At 40.8% G+C, this 26,327-nt stretch overlaps 1 protein-coding gene and 1 non-coding gene across 2 annotated transcripts in view; one reads left to right on the top strand and one right to left on the bottom strand.

Annotated features, from left to right (window-relative positions):
• Positions 1–26,327, top strand: part of LOC126195200 (protein furry) — a 1,217,589-nt gene that overhangs the window by 271,155 nt on the left and 920,107 nt on the right. The window lies entirely within an intron of this gene.
• Positions 4,374–4,448, bottom strand: Trnas-cga (transfer RNA serine (anticodon CGA)). The gene has a single exon. It is a non-coding gene; the product is annotated as a tRNA-Ser (tRNA).

Raw genomic sequence — 26,327 nt, 5'->3', positions numbered from 1 at the left:
GTTAATAACCACCTTAGCATTATAATAAATTTTCACACAGTTAATGTATTGTCCAAAGAAAATTCGAAGACACCGGCAAGTCTTTTGCAGAACTGGGTGTGTGAAATGGTTCAGTATTACTTTCTGCCAAGCTGGTGGCGCGATAATAACATGCGTGCATTACTCAAACAGTACATCTTCTTTTATAATTTATGTGAAGCCTTTTCATAAATTAACGCTGTACAGAGACCCACAGGAATTGCATGACTCTCACGGGCACAAAAGTTTGCAGCACGCATAACCACCATGCCCGAGTCTCTTAACACTCGCGCGTCCACTTTTACTGGCAGCTACTTCGCGCCCATACCCTTTATCGTTTAGTTGCTTACTACCGCCTCTACTGCATATTACTCACTAGTGCACCAAAGATCCTACCTTACCCTTCAGGCTACATTGTTGATTTTATACAAACTAACTTTCTCGCTATTGCCAGTCTGTCTTCTTCACAAAAAGTACAAACAAAAAGAAACTGTTTTAAATCGTTTACAAGAAATTAACATCACAGTGCTGGGACTGATAATGTATGGTAAAGAAACAGCGAAAACATTTACGTTCGTGAAAAAAAGTAGCATTGCATAGTACAAAATGTCATACTGTCACACACCGTGTCGTAGTGTTGCAAGCTGAAGCAGCATAGGATGGCGTACCAACACCTTTCATCCAAACTCACTTCCACTCGATGTTCAGCCTGTTTAGAACGTTTAGTGGTGCCAGAGGCGGCTGCTCGGTGTACGGAATGTCGCAGCCTGTATGCCCCCAAAACCACTATGAAATTTAATCATGCTTTCTTTCTACTATACCGTATACGCACAATAGGTAGATTCAGTTGCTTCCTGTCCTTCTGGATGTTACAGTCTTAATCGACAGAAATACAGAACGGAGCTGTCGATGGTCGTGTCCGGATACACTTTTATACAGGCGAACAGCTGCTCGAAACATGCACCACGTGACGAATGGAGCGTGCATGAGGGGGGGGGGGCAGAATTATGTTATGGGAAGTATTCACATAGGTTTCCGAGGATGACGGTTTCCCCGCTGGTGTTGGCATCATCCAACAGGGTAACCGTCCGTTTCACAAGGCCAGAATCGTGCTACCGCGACTTGAGCATGATTTTAAATTCGCGTTGATATCTTGGCCATCAAAATGTGCCTAATCTGAACCCGATGGAACACATCTGGGATACGATTAGCTACCAGCTCTGCACCCAAAATGACTGGTCTGTAATGTACGGGAATAGCGCGACCCATGCGCAAACCTCTGGGAGACTTTCTGAAACTTACATGTTTAACTGTTTTTATTATGTCTACAGCTTTGTTTCCACCGTTTTGCAATAAATGGCAGTAGCGGCTCGTTGTGTTGCAGGTGGTAGAGCGTGACATGCGGCAAACTTAGGCATTTGTAAACGTAACGCCATCAAAATATTAGTCGATTTGTGATTGCATCATGAAGTTATTCTCGATTTAATATGACAACTTACGAGCCTGATTCTCGTCATTTGTGGGAAGTTTTAATTTTCTGCTTTAACGTGAAGAAACCTGCGGCTGAAGCTCATAAAATGCTGCGTAAGACCTATGATGACGCAGCTGTTAGTGGAAGAACATGCAAAGAATGGTTTCGACGATTCAAGAACGGAGATTTTGACGTGGAAGACCGGCATGGCGGGGGAAGACAGAAGGCGATTTCGAAACCGACGCAAACAACCACAGGAGATCGTTGACGAAAACAGTTGATGTATTTGAACCGAGCGCTTAAAAGGCAAGAAGCCACGATAGAGCGATAGATACGAAAAACTGATTTTACAGAATGACAGTGCTCGACGTCGTGTCGCAAAACCTGTCAAAACATAGAAACGAAATGGGAAGTCCTGCGCCAACCGTTGTGTTCTGCAGACATTCCTCCCTCCGACTACAACTTTTAAATAATGGAAAATCCTGGATGGAATGTAACAGTAATATGACAAGGAAAATTGCTACTCACCATATAGCGGAGATGCTGAGTCGCAGATAGGCACAACAAAAAGACTATCAGACTGATGACCTCAGATGTTAAGTCCCATAGTGCTTAGAGCCATTTTGAAAAAGACTCGCAGAATTAAAGCTTTCGGCCATTAAGGCCTTCGTCAACAATAGACACACATACGCGCACACACTCACGCAAAAGTGTGTGTGTGTGTGTGTGTGTGTGTGTGTGTGTGTGTGTGTGTGTGTATTTCTATTTTTTCTGTATGCCAATTTTTTTACAGTAGTCTCCGATATAAGTAACTTTTTGAACTTTATCAGAGGTCTTACATTTCTTAGTAATAACTCCGCTGATTGTTCTATCCTGCAGTTTTTTTGGCAATCATCAAATCTTTTTTTTTAAATTTTTGTATTTTGTTGAAATATGGCGCAGCAGTTCATTCGAAAACATACTTCCAATGGAAAGTTTTTCTCCACATATCACACACTCCAGCTTAGGACACCTTTCATCTCCATACCCTCTGAACCCCATTTTTAAGTATATATTAGAAAGGAACACTTTCGTGTTCTTGCTGTTGCATGATGGCACTGAACCAACAAAGGTTCGAGACGCTCTATTTGAATGTTTTTGTGTATTTTTAGTGTATCGCCGCTAGAAGAGCTTGTTAAGAGATGGAGAGCACCATGTACAGTTGCAGAAAGACACACATCTAATGCCATAATTAGAAGTTACATGCACAAAATAGTGAATTCAACATACTGATCACTCGTTTTATGCGTGATCCATTGTTAAACTGAACAAACAGAATGACGTATTGTATCGTTTTATCACTAGCTTCTCATTTGTTTTACATCCTGAATTTACTAGTCTCGCGACACCATTGATGTTACTGCTGCACACCCCGGACTGTGAGGAGATCCAGTTTGGAAAGTTCTGGTGTAGAAAAATAGACATGCCTATCCGTAAGCTTAAGTATCCTGGGCGCGCTGCGCCTTAACAGGCAGCAGTTCAGTGCTAACGTGAATATTTCGGTTGCATTTTGTCGTTTCCGTTAAGCTGGCACCCTTGGATTGACTGTGGCATCCTTTACCACGTGACACATTTTTGCATCGGTACGTGCCGTGCCACATTTACTGCCCTGTTGGACAAGTGTCGCCGCCCGCGAGGATATTTTGCCAATGGCAGCTCAACGGCACGTATTCGCTGGCGACACAATCCGCGAGCGAATTGGCAGCTGCTCCGAGAGCCTGTGTTCAGCAGCGCTCTTTCCTTTTCACCCAAACGACTGCGATACAAACGAAATTGCCGAAATTCACAGCGGGGACCGCGCCGTACACATGGGGCAGCGTCCTTTTGAGCACTAGCCTGCCCCGTAAGTGAATTTGAGTGCTCTGAATGAGTGCAGCACAACTGGCTGTCTCTGGAGGTCGTTGATAGAATCTGCAGACGGACACTCCAAGGCTGGGCCTGTATTGAATTAGGGAACGGCAGGAGAAACGTGTACTTCCGTGGTTTCCGTAACTCTGCTAATCTCGTACTGTATTCATCGATTCCTCAGTCTGTTTTTTTTTTTTTTTTTTTTTATGAAGACTTTTCGCGATGAAGCACGAAATATGGCCTTTGAAGATTAGAAATTTTCCGAGCGCTCTTCAGTAAAAACATTTGAAACGTATTAAAAGAATCTGTGGTGGCTCAAGGAGCGCCTTGTGAGGCTTGGTTTCGTGAAGCCTTCTGATCGATTCCCGTTAGAAACCCTTTTTAACTTTGATTTATGAATTTTGTATTCATTACGAACTGGTAATTTTAGTTAACAATATAGAATTCTGGTTCTTTGATAAAAATAAAATTATTTTATTTTATATTCATTAAGTATATGAAAATATATACAGTTTGATACACGCACATACGAAATATTATAATGTTGTAAGACAATTTTTGTGTCTTTTTAGCGAAAAACACACAAGGTCAAAATAATCGATTGATTTTCCGAAATTGTGACTCATGCTGTATGTGCATCATTACACATACTTCCTTTAAAATTCAATATTCCTCAATAGAGATAGGTAGCGATTTAATTAAATAGTTCAAATGACTCTGAGCACTATGGGACTTAACATCTATGGTCATCAGTCCCCTAGAACTTAGAACTACTTAAACCTAACTAACCTAAGGACATCACACAACACCCAGTCATCACGAGGCAGAGAAAATCCCTGACCCCGCCGGGAATCGAACCAGGGCGCGGGAAGCGAGAACGCTACCGCACGACCACGAGCTGCGGACGGCGATTTAATTAAAAAACCTGAAGAAAATAACTAAATAATCTCTCAAATAAATAACTATGCAATTGAAACTTCCTGGCAGATTAAAACTGTGTGCCGGACCGAGACTCGAACTCGGGACCTTTGCCTTTCGCGGGCAAGTGCTCTACCAACTGAGCTACCCAGGCACGACTCACGCCCCGTCCTCCGAGCTTTACTTCTGCCAGTACCTCGCCTACTACCTTCCAAACTTTACAGAAGCTTTTCTGCAAGGTTCGCAGGAGAGCTTCTGTAAAGTTTGGAAGGTAGGAGGCGAGGTACTGGCAGAAGTAAAGCTGTGAAGACGGGGCGTGAGTCGTGCTTGGGTAGCTCAGTTGGTAGACCACTTGCCCGCGAAAGGCAAAGGTGCCGAGTTCGAGTCTCGGTCCGGCACACAGTTTTAATCTGCCAGGAAGTTTCATATCAGCGCACACTCCGCTGCAGAGTGAAAATCTCATTCTGGAAACTATGCAATTACATATTCATTTTAAAATAACTGCAATTTCAGACTGTGAATCGCTTCCCTCACAGTCATCTGTGCGCGTCATATATCTTTTATGACTTTTTTAATTGTGCATGCACTGTACTTACACTCGGTGCACTCTGTAGTGTAATGAACAGTAATAACGTCGGCGAAGGAGGACGTTACGTCGGTGGAAAGGAATACAATGCGCGCCGGCCGCTGTGGCCGAGCGGACCTTAGAAGTTAAGTCCCATAGTGCTCAGAGCCATTTGAACCATTTTTGAATACAATGCGCTCATGCTGGGCAGCAAAGTCTGTCATTACGTACTCTTGCTGTCTCGAATCGATGGAATAAGATTTCTGTCGACGACATCGATATGACATATATTTGATAGAGTTTCTCAGAATCACAGTCTGTGGAGTTCAGACAACTGACCTTGATCAGTAAAGGAATATCCGCTATGACATGAATTTTCTCCAAATTTTACAGCACCATTTAATGCAATGGACGATGTTGAGTGTGTCAAGAGTTTGACGAAGACATCCGTACGATACTTCTTGCCACGTGACGTGAGAAGGTGATGGTCTCTACAGCGACTAGAAATGTTTCGAATGTTACGAATAATGTAATCCTTAATTTTCAAATTTAACCTACACAATGTGATAAATTTCACTTTAGTTTACTAATAATGGTGTTAACAACTTCTCGTTTTGAATATTTGACTAAGACTGCCCGAAAAATACGTAATATGTACATACTGTCTTTCCTAAACCTAATGTAAGAAACATTTCATTTGCTGTCTCGATGATGCACTTCATTTTCTCTGCTCAATTACCGTGTCCTTATTCAGCTATTTCCAGCTCCCCCTTCTATAGATACCATCTCGTAATCTCCCAGGGATAAAAATACAGAACTTACATTGTGTCGAGAACGGTGAAATGAGATGTACTTCTATTTAATACATATCACCATCAGTTTAGTTGTACAACAAAATAAAAACATTATAGGTATACTGGACGGGTTGCTTGTAAGCCGAGCTAGCCATACACTACTTACAAGTTGTAGATCACATACACAAATTCGTAGCTGACATCTCGTTACAGAATTAGTAATGATGCTATTACATTTCATATTACATGTCAGAGAGTGCGTCAGTCTTTGCAAATGGACGATGAGTATTTGCCAACGTATTGCACGACATTAAAAAGAATTTTATTATAGCATACTACATTCACCGTGAATACACAAAAGCGGTTATAATTACTTGTAATTAGCACAATGTTTGCATTATAACGTATTCGGAAATGTATTAAGACCGTAGACGTGCAGTATTTCGCTTTAGCTCATCCATTAATCAGTGACTGTCCGTTAGCGAACAAAACGTTCTTCTTAAATTTGATGTAAACAGGAAACGAATTTCTTTCTTGGTGCTGTGGTTTCCGTCAGAATCCTTGACCGGAAATTACAGAGAGCACTGCACCTGACGGCTAATCTCGTCGCCTTCTAAACGGACGCAGTTCCGGAGAGAGAAGACTGTGGGTAGTCGTGCGACGCCGACAGGCGACTTGCCCCTTCCAACTTGCCTGCCTCTACTGATGAATGACGCACGCGAGCAAACTCGGTGGACGCAATCTGCTCCCCATTTGTTCTTGATTAAGGATACATTTTCATTAATCAATCAGGGGGGACACCTGTTCTCATACAGCATTGTACATGAAACTTAAGACCTAATAGCCAAAAAATCCATTTATTGGAATATGGTCTGTATTTTAGAAATAGAAGGCACACACTGCTAGGGCCTCTTCCATTCATGCTGAAAGAATTTCTGAGCAAAGCGCATTGAGATGGGAATCTGCTTCCTCATCTTCACTGAAATCGTCAAAAGAAATTACTTGCTTTAAATCCTAATTGTATTTAATTTAATCAAGTGGCTATGCTCTTGGGCTGTGGATTGAATTACGCGAAGAAACACAGCATTCGACCTTTTTTGTGTAGTTTTATTTATGCCAAGAAGCGTTTCAGCCTTTCACCCTTCTTCAGCTGGCGTAATACTCTTATATCCGTTTAACGAGTACGTTTTGACCGCGGCAGCTGCCTTTGCAAAATAACAGTTCGTTTAGCTTCCGCGTATCTCGAGTTGTCTGTTTACGTTTAATTAATAGTTACGTGCACGTGCTTTTGTTCTGTAATTTGTGGCTCCTGTTTCCATACAGCACAACCACTTTTAGATTCATTAATGCACTGATGCATTCGCCATGTATACGACTTACGGTTTTGATTGTATCTGAAGTTACATCTAAAGTCAAGTTACAATTTTCTTATATATTCCATAATTACTTGTGAAGTCAATTGCGTTTATAAACTTAATACTGCTGACCTTAAAACTAGATACATGCCTCTGTATGATTATAATTGTTCAATATACAGTGTACTCGCATGTACTGTATGAGTCTCGCACTAGGTTTCTTTCTTTTATTTTTATTGCTAATATAGTCATTTCACATCTTAAAAAATGTTGAAATAACTTCGTTGTCCCTATTGATATGTTATTGATATTAATATAATACATACTGCTAATGAAAAAAGGGATTACATAAGCGCTCAGATCTTATTCTCGACGCTGCACCATTTTCACTATGTGAGGATGTTCGTTATCTCGTTGCTTTGAGCCAGCTAATTCAGAACATACATTGTCATTTTGTTAGTTACTGTGCTTAATTATGACACTCCATCGAGAAGTTATATGAAACAAAACGAGCGACTTTTGTCAGTCCGAAATAAATGCAACTGGTACTAGAAAGAATGCAGATGACATATCGTACACTGTATAAATCCTTCACTCGCCACTTGTTTTATTATGATTGTCGTACATTTATCTTTCATATTATTACGAAGGAGAGCTAATACGATAATCAGGTATCATTAGAATGACGTATCAACATCGTGGTCTGTTGCTAAATTCGTATGAAGTATAACTTTGTATTTTACCCCATAATGTAGGAAATAACTCTTAAAAGTGAGTCATTGAATTCGAGTGATTGAGTGAACGATTATTTTGGTGTTTAGTTTTAAGCTACATTATTTCACTAATTTTTACCCACGCGGTTCCCCCTTAGCAAACTGACTATTCCTTGATGCCCCAGAACATGAAGTATAACCGATCCCTTCTTTTAATCGAGATATGCCCGATTCGAAGCAGTCCTCTTTGTTCATTATCACATCTAGCTATCAGCATTCTTTTGTACCACCTCATTTCTGAAGCTTCTATGCTTTTCTTGTACTGTTTATTGTTCACGTTTCACTTCCATGCCAAGCTACACTCCAGACATTTTTTTTTTTTTTCAGAAAAGGCTTCCTAACAATTAAATTTATGTTAGATGTTGGAATATTTCCCCCTTTCAGAAAATCTTTTCTTATTATTGGAAGTCTAGGTTTTATATTTTCTTTATTTCTGCAGTCATCAGTTATTTTGTGACTCATTTTTAATGTAATTCCACCAGCATAATCTGGTTACATTCGAGTGTTTCCAGGTCTGTTCCGCACCGAGCGAGTCAGAGTGTGGTTGTAGCTTGGCTTGCCTTCACTGTAGAGAGCTCTTTCGTGTAAAGACGGTGTATTTGTACCTTTTACCTAAGTAGAAAAAACTTGTTAAAAATAGTAAATTGGTGCAAAAATTACGATCTGGTTGCACGCAAGGTATGGGTAAATGTATCGTTTGAGACACACAAGCCACCCCTACGCGACGAGGTCCACGGTTCATGGAGGACTTTGTAAAGTAGAGAGATCAAACATCTTTCCGTTTACTTACATTAGAAATATTATCTGAAAGCCAATAACGGTGTTTTCGTGCTCATTATAGTTTCTTCTCGCTAATAAAAACAAATTGAAGAGCTGTTATCAAGTTGCAAATCGAAGAGAAATACTGCATTATAGCTCGGCTTTGCAGAAAATTCTCAGTGCAGATAAATAGCGAGTACTTTCCGCCTGCATGTGTGTTTCAGTTAATCCACAATGTTAATTTTTACAACCACAACTCGGTCACATTGTTCAGAGATTAAAAAAACACGTCCTTCAATCATTAAAGCACTTTTTCATTGCTATACAATGCGTTTCATTGCTATACAATGCGTTCTGAATCTCATGGGTCTGTCGTCAGCTGTTATCTATTGAAACATACTTTTATATTGGCCCTCCTGAGTGAGATTGGTGCAGTGGTTAGCATGCTGTACTCGCTTTCGGGAATAGCAGGCTTAAAACCGCACGATCCGGACTTGTGCTTCTTGTCTAATGACTTTGTAGCAAGTGGCACGATTAACCCTGTACTTCTTTCCTTGTTTTCTTTTTTTTTTAATGTACACTCTTTTGACATTTCTTTGTCTGTTAAAAAAATATGACTAAGTTGCTACAGTACTACGTACTACAGTATATCAATGATATTAGTTTTTTAGGTTCTACAATTCTCCGTTATCAGGAGAAAGAAAACTGACGTGTTCGCCGATGAAATTGTAATTCTATCAGAGACAGCAAAGGACCTGGAAGAGCAGTTGAACGGAATGGACAGTGTCTTGAAAGGACCGTATAAGATGAACATCAACAAAAGCAAAACGAGGATAAACGAATGTAGTCGAATTAAATCAGGTGATGCTGAGGACATTAGATTAGAAAATGAGACACTTAAAGTAGTAGATGAGTTTTGGTATTTGGGGGAGCAAAATAACTAATGATGGTCGAAGTACAGAGGATATTAAATGTAGACTGGCTATGGCAAGGAAAGCGTTTCTGAAGAAGAGAAATTTGTTAACATCGAGTGTAGATTTAAGTGTCAGGAAGTCGTTTCTGATAGTATTTGTATAGAGTGTAGCCATGTAGGGAAGTGAAACATGGACGATAAATAGTTTGGACAAGAAGACAACAGAAGCTTTCGAAATGTGGTGCTACAGAAGAATGCTGAAAATTAGATGGGTAGATCATATAGCTAATGAGGAGTTATTGAACAGAACTGGGGAGAAGAGAAATTTGTGGCACAACTTGACAAGAAGAAGGGACCGGTTGGTAGGACATGTTCTGAGGCATCAAGGGACCACAAATTTAGCATTGGAGGGCAGCGTGGAGGTTAAAAATCATAGAGGGAGACCAAGAGATCAATACACTAAGCAGATTCGGGAGGATGTAGGTTGCAGTAGGTACTGGAAGATGAAGAAGCTTACACAGGATAGAATAGCAGGGAGAGCTGCATCAAACCAGTCTCTGGACTGAAGACCACAACAACACCACAACAATTTTTATTTTACAAAGTTCCTTCGAAGTTAACGTAACAAGTATATTAGCTAAGTATATTTTTATGGCACGTTAAAAAACGGTTAATGCCGAAGATCGACCTACAGTAATCGAGTTGTATTAAACAACAACAGAAGAGCATTTTCATAACTGAAGGCGGGGTTTACTATAAGAATTTCTGTCCCCAAAAAGCGCTCATATCGTTGTCAGTAGCGCATAAAAATGACCATATTACAATTTCTTTACCGTGACTCATTTTCTTTAATTATTTGTAATGATTATTCTCAAATTTCTCTATAAAGTGCTTCAGTAATGGGAAATTTATGTGCACTGTATGCTGAAGCAGTATTAAAACCACGTTTTACAGTTACTGTTCACTCAGTTTTTGCAGCGAGATCGTCCTTACATGCTTTAGATAAAAATTTAAGTGCTTCTTTTTTGTGACTGTAGAATATCAGTTTTAGATGTTTACAGCCCATCACTGCGCCTTCCTCCGACTGCTACCGAACGAGGTGGCATAGTGTTAGCACACTGGACTCTCATTCGGGAGGACGACGCTTCAAATCCGCGGCCAGCCACCCTGATTTAGGTTGTCCCTGAGTTCTCTGATTCGGTTCAGTCAAATGCCAGGAAGGTTCCTTCGAATGCACGCGGCCGACCTCCTTCCCTAATCCCGTGGGACCGATGACCTCGCTGTTTGGTCCGCTCCCGTACGTCAACCGACCGACCCTCCGACTGCTATACGTCTGCGTTTAAGATAATTCGAATGACTATAGTACACGTGATTAGTCTGCCGTAATATGATATTTGATGGTAGGAAATAGGATTTTCTGACCAATCGACAAGAAGTGTTTTATTTTTGACGAAGATAAACCCGAAATTACTTTGTAAGGCTGTTTAATATCAGTCAAACGCTTTACAAAATCATTGCCCCATCTTTAAAAGGCTTAGTCTCTTTAAAAATACCCGTTTTTTATAGTTTTCCTCTTTGGTTTCTTAAGCGAAGAAGTAGTGGTGTCACCGTTTCCGTTTCACACCCATCCGTATGATCAATAACATTATATCCAGCGATCGTATAGTATACGAGGGGCATCCCATTCGGAAAATTGCGGTATATACTGGAATAGAAGCACTTTCGCCTCACCCGTTGAGATTTGTGTTTTGGCAGCGTTCTGCCGGAATTGGTTTCTTCTTCTGTGACCTGCTTGTGCCTTCTTCTCTGTTCCCCTGCGAGTGCGAACACTTTTCGTTTCTGGGTCCATCATATCTAGATCAGAATGGAGCGTGCTGAGACAGATGGCTCGTGATTTACGGGAGGTCCATTCGAGGGCACTCTCTGTTAGAAGGTGCAGCGTCACACGGTGTCTGCAGTAGACGTTTTTACTTTTCCCTTTATTGACAACGACGTTGCCTCGTTTTGTGCCCAACGTATTCGGCTGTAACTATTATTAACTAATGTACTTTGATATATTTTGAGAAATCTCAGAAAGTTAGTCGCATTTGGTAATGAGAAGGCATACAACATTCATCCGACAAGTGTTTAGTAGCGTGCGAATATTTGAGATCCTTAGCATCTAGAGGTAAAGCAAGCCGACGGAATAATGTGCTGGTCGTGAAGACTGCATTTCTATGGCTGTAGTCAAGTGGTCGATATTGGGAGATCGACACTTATTCATCGCTATAAGCGTCGGAGATTTTTCTTTGATATGCATATTGGAGTGGAATTCAATTTATTTGCGGTTACTTATGTGTCAAAACAAGGGTGGGTTGGCAGCAGTATAATTGGCGACAATGGATCCCTATGCATCACTTCAGTCAGGATTCCTTCAGATATCTGCTTGCATGTAGGTATTACATGTGACATGTCGTAATTGGATTTATGTACCTCAGTCGTTGTCTTTATGTACGTCACTTTCCGTTGATATAGCACTCAAGGCGTAACTAGCTACTCATGGCAAAATAATAGATAGACTTACTCAAGAATAAAGCATCCCAGGTGAAAGAATATGTGGTGATACCCTCTGCAAGTTACTGGTTTTATACTGCACAAGATTTTTTGAGGCTTTTGAACTCACCATAAGGAAGCAAATGGTACTAATGTCTCTCATTTGCTCTTTTCTGATGAAGCTTCTTACAAACTTCTGTGTTCACGTACTCTTCTGCGGATGTCATTACTTGTGATCTGGTAATTACATCTTAAAATATTTCTGTCGTTTCTGTACCTTAATCCCCATTTTCGCGTCCCTATAATGCTACGCTCCAAACATACGCTGCCAGATATAGTCACTTTTAGAATATAGTATCTTCTTTTTATTGAAATCACCCTTTTGTAGCGCAGTTCTGTTTCTTATTCCATGTCGTCCTCTCATTTCGAGTATTATTACTTCCTACGTACGTAAATCAATCAACATGTTCTAATAGCTAATCACCTGCACATACTCGCACATCTCAACCAACTCCATGCATATAGTAGAAATAAAAGCAGATAACGCACCACTTTGGTGCGTTCATTTCTTGATTTGTGCTTCTTATGGTCATACACTAGTAACAGTCCTCCCATTTTTTCTGCAGACCCTATGCCAATATTACGCATCTCTATTCTGTTCCTCCTTTCTTCAGTGCTTCACAGATTTTTCCCCATACTGTCAAAAGCTTTTGTTATATCTAAGAAAGCTATATACATGTTTAAAGTTTTATTGATTGGCGACTCCATGGCGTGCTGTGTGCACCACGACCAAATAGTGGATAGAATTGGAAGGAAAATTAGCATTCGCCGTATTTTGTTGTTTTATTGTCAGCAAAATCGATTTTACTGACAATAAAACAACAAAATACGGCCAATGCTGATTTTCCTTCCAATTCTATACATGTTTAAAGTTTCTTCCCTTTATCTCCCTGCAACTAATTTTACAGTTAGTATTCCTTCTCTATTTCCTCGTTTCTTTTCTTTTTTTCTGAAACCAAACTAGATTTTAGAGAACACAGCTGCGAGTTTGTGTTCCATATGGTTGATAATGTGATTATTCGTGCACACAGATTCCATCACATATTTTCCATGCGGACTACCCTCAATCCTACGTATCAGACAAGAGAGAGTTCCCTTCACCAAACGTTTTGCTGTGCCTGTAGAGTTTACACGCTCCTCAGCAATTAAACGTGACACCGACATCGTGTGGCGCCACGGCGGTGCACCATTGCACGGACTCCATGACACTCCGAAGGCAATTGGAGGCATCCCAATCAACGGCTGCCAACTACTCACCTAATTTGGTCGGAGCTAGGTCCGAGACACGCTCATAACCCTCGATGGAGTCTCCAGTGTGCTCAGTGGAAGTGAAGTGACGTTGCCTGTGGAGGAACACAAGCTCTTTAATGCATTCAAATAATTCTGGTACAGTAACACGAGTGCCGAACAATCACCACAAGTAGTCGCGCTCATCAAACATCTGGGGATGCTTCCGGACCGATTTTCATCGGATTGACCACATAAAACTAATCACAGAAAAAACCTAATACCAGACTGAAATTCTTGAGAAGAATCTTCAGAAAGTATAGTGCACCGACGAACTAGGTAGCTTATCAAACCCTCGTTCGAACGACAGTTGAGTATTACTAGCCAGTCAGGGACCTATACCAGACAGGACTGACAGAGAAAATGGAGAATATTCAAAGAAGAGCAAAGCGTTTCGTCACGCTTAGTAAGTGCGAAGGTACCACAGAGGTGTTCATCCATCCCCAGTGGCGGACGCTACAACACAGGCGTTGTACATTATGGTTTTGGTCTACCGTTAAAATTCCTAGAGCGTACGTTTCTAGAAGAATCAAGCAACATATTGCTTCCTTCTACGCATATCTCGCTAAAAGACCACGTCTGTAAAATTAGAGAGACTCGAGCTCATGTCAAGCGTTCTTCCCGCACACTATTCGTGAGTCTAATATGAACGTGGGGAAGTGACCATGGTGCACAAAGAACACTGTGCCATGCACCCTTAAGTGTCTTGTGTGTTTTTGGTGTGGATATAAACTGACGAGCGGTAGGATAAGGCATTATCTTCCTGAAGGTCCAGGTCAGCTGCAGGCTGCTGTAGGCTGACGAACGAATGCACGTGATTGGCGAATAAATTAGTTTGCGGATGAGAGACGATGGACAACGTACCAGGGTCCCCTCTGTATCAAGTGTTAACATCCTCCGCACGAGAATTTCTCCATCACCTGTATAAGATCTGTTTCTTCGGCAGGCCGGACATGCAGCTCCATTTGGTTTTCTACATAATTGTACCCTGTCGTCAAAGTGTACCATCGTGCCACACGAGTTTTCGGTTCAAGCGACCTTTTACCATGCTTAGAGAGTCCACTGGCGATGTTCGTGAATCCACCCTAGTCCCTGAAACGTTTAGCACACGGTCAGCAGAGATACACGTGAGGCCTGGTAGCTTCTGCGCCTCATTGATTTGGTATATGCGGGTGGTATGATTGCTTACCGATTTTACGTCCACGTGTATGCTCCGCAAACCAATGTATAGTGCATGGCGAAGGATTATCGTTCCAGTATTAGCGATTTTGTTTCCAATACCATTCACATACTGAGCAATGGAAAAATAACTCCGTATTCCTCTGTACGTGGCCTAATAGTGGCAGCTTAATGGTCGCACAGTCTTCTTCGAATACAGGTTTTCTAAATTCACGCAACAAGGTTTTGCGAGAACTACGGCCTCTTTCTTCCAAGGATTCACGTTTAAGATGGCCGACCTCTTACGATCCTGTCAGCGCGTGTCTCAGTTCATCGATATGTTACCGTACTTAGTTGGTAACTACTCCAAACAGTTTTCTGTCAATCTGTTAACAAAAACCGTATCAAATTCTGTACAGTACTTGCTGCTATTAGTCGTAACATACAAGACACTAAAACGATACGGTGGACTTTAATTTATAATGTGTTGTGGAGTAAATAAAGTAAGCTGGTGTTGTCTAGCATGGGAGGAGGGCGTGATACGCCGATAAGTAGTTCATTTACTCTATGTTTCGACTGGCGTTAATCGGCGACGCCATCTGTCATCAACACATTCGCGTTCACGATAGTTAGTGGCCGCTGTTTTCCCTGAATCGTGAAGTACGCTCTTGACATGAGGATACGTGAAAAACCTACTGCCTGACCGACTGTACATATTACCAAGTGTCAGGCGTACAAAATCTGGCCGCAATCATATGCGCCTATACAACCGTTTTGTATTAATCTTATTGATTCACTGAATAGAACTGATGAATTTTAAAGTGGCTACCGACTCAGCTTTCACTTAAGAGTAGCAAATGTTTTACAGCGGTAGTGAAGTAATCGAATGGTGCACACGCGACGAAATGCCAAAAGAGTGGTCATCATGTTTGCTCGCTTTCGCATTAAATTATACAGGACTGGATTCAGACCGCTAAGTCCCAGTGCTTACGGCTCGTTTGCTTATCCGCTTCGTCGTTTGCCGTTGCGCGGCGTTTCGCAGCAGTTGGTTCATTTCTGTCGTTTTCCATAGGCACGGAGTTAATGTTTTATTTATAAGGTAAACCCTACGTTTTCCATGCCGTTATTTCTACAGGAGCAATAAAGACTTGGTGCAGTTTTTATATCAACTTCGTTCCGTCCTTTTCCAGTCGAGAAACGAGCACAGTTTAATTTTGCATCGTACTCAACTCACTACCGTTGCTTCTTTTTTTCCCTTTTTTGTTTAATTTTGTAGATTTCGGTATGAGTGTATTTTGCATTTCATTGTGACGAAAGCCACAACCAAACACGTGCAAAAATGTAAAATTAAGTTATCAGCCATCATCAGATACCGAAAACTGAGTTCGTTTTTGATCCTTACGACATGGTATTAGTTGGGAACGGAAAATGTGGTAGGTTACTGAAAAAGAGGAATGGTTGCTACATACTGTCTTCTCAAAAAAATACTAGTAACTAAACATACTGTATTGCAGTGTAGCCAAGGAAAGAAAGAAAGAAGGGAAGGGGGGGGGGGGGGGGGGGAAGGAAGGAAGGAAGGAAGAGGGCCCTGTCGACAACGAGGTCATCAGAAAGAGAGCTGAAAAGATTTGGGAAGGTATGTGGACCAAGATCGGTTGTATCGCTGTAGAAGGAACTGCCCTGGCACATTCAGAAGCGATGTACGGAAACTGTGAAAAGCTTGTATCGGAATGTCTCATCGATAACGAGTAGTTCAGGAATCACAGACGTTCCAAGTATGTCTATTTTTCACAATGAAACCGAGTGCGATAGAGTAAACTAATTGGTTGGTTCAAATGGCTCTGAGCACTATGCGACTTAACTGCTGAGGTCATCAGTCGCCTAGAACTTAGAACTAATTAAACCTAACTAACCTAAGGACATCACACACATCCATGCCCGAGGCAGGATTCGAACCTGCGACCGTAGCGGTCGCTCGGCTCCAGACTGTAGCGCCTAGAACTGCACGGCAGAGTAAACTAATTGATTTTATCTATCTGCTCGTAGTACATAATTAGCATTAGTGTAATTAAATTAGCAGATAGAATGCAAACTTTGCCAAGACAACAAGACAGCGCTCTATCTACTCTCAAAGTGTTTGCTTCTCACAGCTCAGACTGTTCTCCAAGCACCCAAGCTGCTTGTGTATCGATTTTTGTAAATATTATGTTTCTTTGTTTCTCTCGCGAAGCAGCTAGGAACAGTTGGAGTTTACTCGGTAGCTCCGTTTGTTACGCAAACACGCTGCAGAACAACTAGCTGCCCCGCTAAGTATTAAGCATTCTGTTGCGCAAACATGTAAATAACTGGTTCGGCTAATTCTGACACTTTTTGAAATAAGAAACCCTCCCGCAGACTCCATTTGTGGTGTTCTGTACCACCGGCGCTGTGATCTGTAACTCTACATAGCAATTTCCGTCACAATGAATTAGACTGGAGCTCAACCATAGAAGTTCCAATGTTGGCCTTCCCGCATGTCGTAGAAAGGCTCTGTTTGGGATGTCTGCCGTCGTCTGCTGAAGCCTATGTGGTGCATTTATCTCCGTACAGACCTGGCCGAAACTGATTGGTGCCTTTCGCCCCACGTTTATATCGGCGTGATGTGATTCTCAGTAGCCCGTCTATAGTCACGTACTGCTCCAGATGACGTGACGTTCGTTCTTCACAAATATACGACCGTCCCGCTTACGCATCCGGAAATACACTTTCTGCAAAATTATAAATCCACCCTGGGTACTATTGATGTCGGAATTATTGTGAAATATCTGATACGCTACAACAGGCACCAGGCACCGATAAACTCGCGTCTTTTTGCCACGTTCACTACACACCCGTCTTTAACAGACTGTTCAGATGTCAAGCATTTATATCAGAAAAGGAATACAGTTCAAATCAAGACATGACCTCAGTACAGTAAGTGAAGAGAAACACTTTGAAATATCAGCTATTGAATTAACAGGGCTTGATATCACCAAGAAATTAATCGTTTTGTGTGTCTATAGATCTCCCAGTTGAAGTGTGGACACTTTTTTCAATAAATTAACAGAAGTTCTAGAGAAAGTCTCAAGTACAAAGTTCAACATAATTCTGTGTGGGGACATTAACATTAACACTAATATTATAAATGAATCCAGCAGCACCCTCATAAATATCCTTCAAAATTTTGGAATGTCCCTATTGGTCAATAGTGCAACAAGGATTACTACAATGACTGCATCATTAATTGACCATGTGGCCACAAATATGGACAAGGAAAAATGTGATGTAGCTGTAAAAGATCTCGGGCTATCAGACCATCTCTGTCAAATAACAACAGTAAAATCAGGCATCGAATCATTCCCTAAACTACAAGCCTACAAACGACATCTATCAGAAATCAAAATAAAAGATTTTTCGAAAGATCTAGCAAAACATAACTGGGATGAAGTGTATAAGGAAACCATTGTGAATATGAAATTCTCTAAATTCTCCACATAATTTAAATTGAAGTTTGAAAAGGCATTTTCAAAAGTATGCATGTCTTTATCAAAATTTCGCAAAAACATATGGATAACAGCAGGTATTAAGAAGTCCTCCCAAACACTTACATACCTCAGTTCCATGGAAAGAGTCGCAATCATCCAGAATTCTTAAATTTCTGTCATAGATACAAAAAGATCTATAGAAACGTGCTGATTGCTGCAAAAAGTCATTTAATGACAAAATAATATACAATGCAGAGAATAATAGCAAAGCAGTCTGGGACGTTATAAAAAAGGAAGCGGGGAGAAACAAACAAACACAGAATAATATACTGCTGAGGGGAGGGGGAGAATAAAGTAATAAATGATCCACAAGACTTAGCAAACTACGTAAACGAGCACTTTTTCAAGTATTGTAGAGAAGTTACAGCAAAAATTCCCAAAAACAAATAACACCTCTAAATAATATTGCGTTAAATACAATGATGTTAGTTCCAACCACAGAGAATGAGTTCAATAAAACTGTTCAAAAACTAAAAAATAAAAAGTCATTAGGCTTAGATGAAGTACCAATGTGTCTACTAAGACAATGCATAGGGATTATACAAGACCCCTTAACAAATGTAATAAATGAATCATTCACATCAGGGACATTTCCAGAGCAGTTAAAACAGGCAAGAGTTGTACCTTTACTTAAGAAATGTAATGCAGAAGACATAGAAAATTACCGGTCCATTTCCCTGCTGTCACCATTCTCAAAAATAATAGAAGCAATTATGAAAGGCAGATTAATGAATTACCTGAATCTTTTAAGCGAATCACAGTTTGGTTTCTGAAGTGGTAAAAATACGGAGTCAGCCATATTAGAATTTACAAAAGTTGTACTTGACGCGCTTGACAAAAATGAGCGTGTCACAGTCATATTTTTGGATCTTTGTAAGGCCTTTTATACAGTCGACCACAAGATTCTATTAAATAAATTAGAAGCGTTGGGAATGAGATGGGTAGCTAATGACTAGTTTCGATCATACCTAGCAGATAGGGTACTAAGAGTAGAGATAACACATACTTCAAATAGATCTAAACATTTAGTAAAACACTTATCAGAACCAAAATACATTAATATAGGGGTTCCGCAAGGTAGCATATTAGGACCAATACTGTTCCTTATATACATCGATGACTTTCCCTGTAGTGTTACTCATGGTGAAAAAATTCTCTTCGCTGATGACAGAAGTATTATAGTCACTGAGAAAACAAGAGAACTCGTTGCCGAGAAAGCAAATGAAACTCCCAAGGAAGTTTTTGATTGGTCAATAAGTAATAAAGTGACATTGAACATAAAGAAAACAAATGCCGTGAATTTCAGTTTGAAGAGGAAAAATGACAATGTTAAATTAAATGTAGGTGGCACCTCTATAGACTGTGTAACAAATGCCAAATTTCTAGGAATGAATATGAAATCTCAGTTGAAGTGGTGTGAACACACAAAGGTACTTGAAAACAGAACGTCATCAGCATGTTATGCCCTGAGGAATTCCATCATCAACGTGTAACATGCAGTGTCTTTTAGTTACATATTATTCATATCTACACTCAATTCTTAGCGATGGCATTCTTTTTTGGATAACAATTTTGCACAAAATATGAACACAATTTTCAAACTCCAGAAAAGAGTCATAAGGATAATAACCAAAAATACTAGTCAAGCTCATTGTAAAGATCTGTTCAGAACACTGGGGATTTTAACTGCTCCATGTGAATACATTTACCAGTCAGTTGTACACATCAAAAATAGCATTAGTAATTATTGCACATACAGCTCTGTCCATGACCATGCAACAAGAGATGGACTTTACTTGCATTTACCAAGAAAAAATAAGCATAAAACTCAAAGCAGCTTTTTCTACCAAGGAATAAAACTGTACAATAAATTACCAAAAGAGATTAAAGAAATTGCAGAAATACACTTATTTAAAAAGGCAAAAAAGTACCTGTTATGCAATACATTTTATACATTGAAGGATTACTTAGACAAAACAGAGTAGGGGTTTGTTTAAAAAAGTTATACAAATAACTAATAATAATTAAAAACATTCGACATTTCACATAACGCTTTCACACTGTTCCTTTCCTTCTTTTTTCCTTTTCTAGAAAAACTTACCCCCAAGCTATGCATAGCACAGTACTAACACCTCTTCCTCTTTCTGAGCTCAACATCTCACTCATTATAAAGGGATGCTGACGTAGTATTTCAGGATACAAATCGGTACAGAAAATGGCCCAGAGATCACCAGTGTGTGTGTGTGTGTGTGTGTGTGTGTGTGTGTGTGGGCGCGCGCGCGCGCGTGCAGTGAGTGAAGTGTTACGAAACAATGTGTGTATAGTGTTTGCAGTGACAGCAGTGAGATATGAGTGCACAGTGTGGCATTACATTATGTAGTAAGTTATTTGCAAAAAAAAGTATTGTATATCAGGAGTAAATCTAATGATGTCACTAACTAGAAGTCTGTAAGTGTATACAAATTAGTTTATTTTAAATTGGTCTAAACGTGTAAATACTTTGACATGTCCTATATCCTTGTAAAAAGAGATCTACGGATGAATAAAGCTACTACTACTACTACTACTACTACTACTACTACTACTACTACGTGTGTCTACTCGCTCCGTACTCCGCATATAGCCGCAACATTCAAGCGTCATAATCGACATGTCTTCAAATGGCACGACTCGTCTCGAGAGTCGTGGCCGCTGAGGTTGTAGGCTAGTGAGGGCGTCCAGGTGGCGATGTCACAGATCTGTGGCGTTGGGATCGAGACTTTAAGCAAGAATGTCATGAAAGTAAAAGCGGGAGGAAGATATACCTGTATGACTTGACCGCTTGTGCATGTGTATTTCCATCTTATTTTCTCTGTACAAGCAAGGGATAGTTGTGCGATGATTCGGGGATATAATCGATTCTTGGAAGTATGCAGTAGCGTACTCACTGTTTTTATAACAATTGTGTTCTCACCTTTCCATCATATACGAATCCGATGTCAACCGTGAATCTCTGCGCAATGCTCTCCGGGTGTTGTAAAATTCGGTACGTTCCTTATCAACGTGTTCGTAATTGTCAGAATATCATCATTTGACATTACGATAAATCCAGTATGTGAACTGTCTTCCAGTTGTATTCTGGCAATCCAGAGTGTGCTGTTAAGTTCGTTTCAATCATACACATTCTCCTTCGTGTGGCAATTTTCACAAATATTCACGTATCTGTTGCCATTAATCTGCTGAGTTTGTGTGCATATTTCCATATGAGGGTGAGTAATATGATGGGACCGCCTCCTAACATGCGCGTTTTTCTGTCGGGAATATCTCCCTTAGCCCTCCAGGATCATATTCACCAAAAGGCAATGGTTTGGACGACTACTCTTTTTCTCTTCCATCATACCGAAGACCATCATCTTCATTACCGCTGCCATCGAAGTATTCACCGAAGCCCCTCTAGCTGCCACTCTTCAGGGTAAATTCATTAACACACTTGAGTTGTAACATATATGTTAAAACGTTCAGTGCTGACGTAGGGAAAATATCCAGGAAAAAATGAAACTCAATTTACGCATTCATAGGCACAATGGGGAACGTATGAGTAAAGGACGTAACGCCCGAATGCATAACATCCCTAAACGGGCTCTGTTTTACGGAAATGAGATGCGAACATCTAGGTAACAGCTTAAGAGAAGTGCAGTCACCAGAAATGGGGTTCTTGTGACGTACTGGAGTGACATAATAGGATAAAATTATAATATCTGTAAGGAAGTTTATGTCAATAAAAAGGCCGAACAAGTACAGTGCTACTGAAATCAGTGGTTCTCACATTTACAGTGGATGATCCAAGGTCAACGGTAATTCAATAAACTCAAAGGAAAATGAGACGTTCGCCGAGCGCAACCAAAATGAAGTCAGCAGTTCCCATTAGTTTCGTTACGAGAGCTTTACCCAGTGATGTTTGGAAGAAGACGCTGTAAAAAAAGAAAAGCACGTAGACGAGCAACTTTTGGAAACTTTGATGAACTACAGAAAATTCACTATCATTCTGTACGTGCAGTTGTTTTATTTTATTGTGCTTTGGTGTAGAATTATATAATCCAAGTAGCTGTGAAATTTTATGGACCAATCAATGAAACAAGTGTACAAAAAACTGAGCATGTATGCTAATTAACAATTAAGATTAACAGATATTAGAAGAACCACTTGCAAATGAGTACAGATCGAGTCTGCAGCATTCACAGCAGGAGCAAAGCGGAAATTGGATGGTGACAAAACAGAAGACGGAGGACCAGCCGAGATTTGTTGGATTCACGCAATTTCCCCGGCGTTGTGCGAAACTTCCGCAGAGAGCGCTTCGAGTGGTACACTCACATAATGAAGAGCGGCCCTGAGTCACACAAAGGGCCGAGCCCTGCGGCCGGCAGCCGCCTACTCCAGTAGCAGATGCCCACTGGCCAGTTACCCAGCGCTGCTGCCCACCATCCAGTTGAGGGCCTTGTAAACAGTGGCCAAAGACTTGCACTGTGCCGTCGCTTCCGCGCCTCGTAGGCACATCTATGTTGAGAGAAGGCCTGCAACAGTTGATATGCGTTTATTTTCGTGGAAACTACGACAGATACAGAAACCACAAAAACAGACTTAAATAGAACAAGAATTTAGCTATATACTTTCATTTTTCTACGTAGTCATCACCGCTCGTTATGCACCTGTGCCAGTGGTGCATAAGAGCCTGCCTCTTGCGCTCGTAAAAAGCTAAACCAGCTGATGCTAGGCACTGTCTTACAGCTTTGATGACAGCTTCTGGGTCTGATAAATGTTGGCACGTAGTACATTTTCCGCAGGCTCAAAAGAATGGAAACCTGTACGGTAGATATAGTTGGACAGTCCAGCCCATTTTGGAAATAAGCTCCAAGATTGAAAAACTGTTGGGGGCCCTGGCGTTATCATGTTACAAGCAGAAGTTTTCTACTTCTCTGGCATGACTCTGAAAATTCGGGCTTTCAGTCTATTCAGTGTCTTCTTGTAGTTTTCTGAATGGACAATTGCTTTGGACTCCTATACATTCAAAAGAACCACAATCTGCCGAACCCTGGGCGCACAATTTTGCCTGCAGATGGATATGTCTTGCACTACTTGTTTCTTCGAGAATTCGCATGTCGCCGCTCCATGGACTGTCTCTCGGATCCTTGTTCGTAGTGGTGAAACCACGGCCCACCTCCGGTTGTGATGGTGTTCAGAAAATTGTAATCTTCGGCCTCGTTATTGGTCGAGGAGGTCTCGACACCTTGTGTAAGTCACTGCAGCTGACATTCAGCTGGGCACACAATTCCTTGGTCACCGATCATCATGGATGAGTTGATCCAAACACTGTTCATTATGCGGGATGGCAGCGGAGCAGAATCGAGAGGGATGTGGTTTGTCATGCACATCCTTTTCACCACTACTGAAATGCAGTACCCACAGCCTCACATTATCTACGCCTACTGAATCGTTTCCATAAACCTTTAGCAAGCATCGATGGATTTCAATAGGTGCAATTTGTTCAGAATCTGTTTTATACGTCCCTCTGTGTCAGACCCCATATTGAAACACTCCCCTACTGTTGCTGTCACAAGACAACGAACAAACAGGATCTTAGGAGGAATATTCAAAAGATAGTTGTACGCCATTATAATCTGGCTCGGACAGCCGTTCAATAAAAGAAAAAAAAGGCTGCATTAGTTTCAGAATGAACCTCGTGCATTTGTGTTAATGTGACCACCATTGTCTAAACAATCTCGATAAAACTGTTAACCGTGTGAAGAACATGATATACCGCGTAACAAGGATGCACGTAATATTAAGAGAAAATAAGGCTCGAGTTTTCGAAACTACTGATACCCCGCGGGAGAAGAAGAAGGGGCGGGAGATATATTTCAATATGCATAATATTCATACTTTAATTTCCTGTCGATGTGGCCCGTAGAGATGGAGCACAAGCTCAGATTGAGGAAGTGAATCGACCGTGCCATTACAAAAGGAACTGGTCCAGCATGTGCCTTAAGCGTGTTTGGTAAACCTTGAGAACCGTAAATCTGGATGATTGGACGAGGTTTTGGACTGCCTTCCTCCCGAAAACAGGTCCTGTGTCTTACCACAGCGCCCCCTTATTTTATTCTCTCTTGTTTTGCCACCGAATGATGTATCTTTTTCTAACTATATTCGCTAACTTTTGTAAAGAGAAACAAAGTGAAGTAATGCTTGTTTATGATTACAGTGAAACGTTATACAGAAATAGCCGAGAATAATCTAAAATGCCAGACCGATGACTGCCTCCATACCAGTTGTCTTCGGCCGCCTCATGCGATATTCGTGCAACAGTCGAGTCTCAGCTGCACCCCGCCAGAGGGCGGCATTCGTTTCATCGGCAGTTTGCCTCCTGTGTAGTATGACGATGAGACAGAAATGACAGCTGTTTACAAATCTCTGTTGCGTCTGTCCAACAACACCGGTAACCAGCTCACCCATTTTATTATCTAGATGATGCGCTAGGCAAATTTTCCTGACACGCTGTGTTAATATTTTGTTATACTTCTTTATTCGTATTTTAACAGGACATTTTAAAGAAAAGATTATACTCCCAGTTTTAAGGTTCATATACTTGAGAGTTATACAATACGTGAGTTATGTTGGGAGGTAGCAACTGGGGTTTTACGTAATATTTTTTGTTGATAACTGTTAAATTTTAAATAAATGATCTAAATTTATTCCAGAAAGTATTCCTCCACGCACTAATAACAGCGCTGCTGTGTGTTCTACAGAACGCAATAAACCACTTACATCAATAAAATTGTTCCAGTATGTATTTAGGTAAACAGTTGCAAATATTAATTATTTAAAATAACATTTCATTATCCTGAACCATCCGTACAATAAAGGGGTGTGCCATCATTACATGGAACACCTTACATATAATATTCTCCCGGATACATTTTGTAACGATGGTGTTCGAAGCAGTACCTGTAATGAGTTACACTGCTGGTGTTCGTCAAGAGACTACAGTGCTGGGCACATCCACAACAGCTCTTACTGATATTTGCTGTTATAATGTCGGGGAAGCCTGCTTTCCCTATAAGAGAATCCTCTTCACAGCTCGCGTTAGTCAGCACTTTCTGAACAATGTTGAGCACCCCAGGTCAGGATCTGTACAACTCGGAAAATGTGTGGGATTTGGTTGGACGGCATCTGCTTCGCACTGTACTACCGACTACATCGCTCCAATAGCATTAGACACTGTCTTCGCAGCTGCACGCTTGCAGGTCTCAGTTGTAACCAGAGGAGATTTTGATGACAGCGAAATCGTTGTCCGAGATAATCTGCTTGTAGGTTTATCAGGTCGTCATAATGATATTATACCGACTATGTAATATCTAAATTAAAATTGGTTATGCAGATTCGTTACAAAATGGGTATAAACCGTACAGGTCAATAAATAGCCATAAATATTCGGGCAGTCATTTACATTTGTAATATAAATTGCTCCCTTCGTCCATGTTACAATCTAATATATGGGCAGTTCCTATCTTTATGGCGAATATCATTCTCGTAGGTGTGCTCATCAGGAGCCAGAAAGTCTTCGTAGACATGGAAAGGGCAGGTATCGACTGGGGTATTTCGCCGTTATCCAATATCTCAGTTCTTAAACACTCACCAATTTTGACATCGTTTCTCAGACACGTTGATTGCATTGTCGTCGTCGTCTTCAGTCCGAAGACTGGTTTGGTGCAGTTCTCCAAGCTAATTGTCTTATACAAGTCTGTCCATCTTTGCATAAATACTGCGATCTGCAACCTACATCCACTTGAACCGATCACTGTATTCAGGACTTAGTCTCCCTCCACAATTTTGTGCACCCCTCTCCGCACTTCCCTCACATTACCAGATTAACAGTTCATTGATGCCTCAGGATGTGTCCTATTAACCTACTCTTCGTGTAGTCAAGTAATGGTATAAATTTCTTTTTTCCTCGTTTCGATTCAGTACTGTTTCACTAGTTACCTGATCCAACTACTTAATCTTCAGCACTCATCTGTAGCATCACGTGTCAAGAGTTTGTATTCTCTTCTTGGCTGTATTATTTATCGTCCACGTTTCGGTTCCATATAATTCTATACTCCACACGCATATTTTCAGAAAACACTTTCTAACATATTTATATTCGACGTTAACATATTTCTTTTGCTTGGGTGGTTGAATTGGGGGAGGTGACCAAACAGCGAGGTCATCGGTCCCATCCGATCAGGGAAGTATGGGGAA

The sequence above is a fragment of the Schistocerca nitens genome, chromosome 1 (genome assembly GCF_023898315.1).
Source record: "Schistocerca nitens isolate TAMUIC-IGC-003100 chromosome 1, iqSchNite1.1, whole genome shotgun sequence".
Classification (NCBI taxonomy): domain Eukaryota; kingdom Metazoa; phylum Arthropoda; class Insecta; order Orthoptera; family Acrididae; genus Schistocerca; species Schistocerca nitens.
The sequence above is the reverse complement of the archived record's forward strand: the minus strand, read 5'-3'. Positions and strand labels throughout refer to the sequence as shown.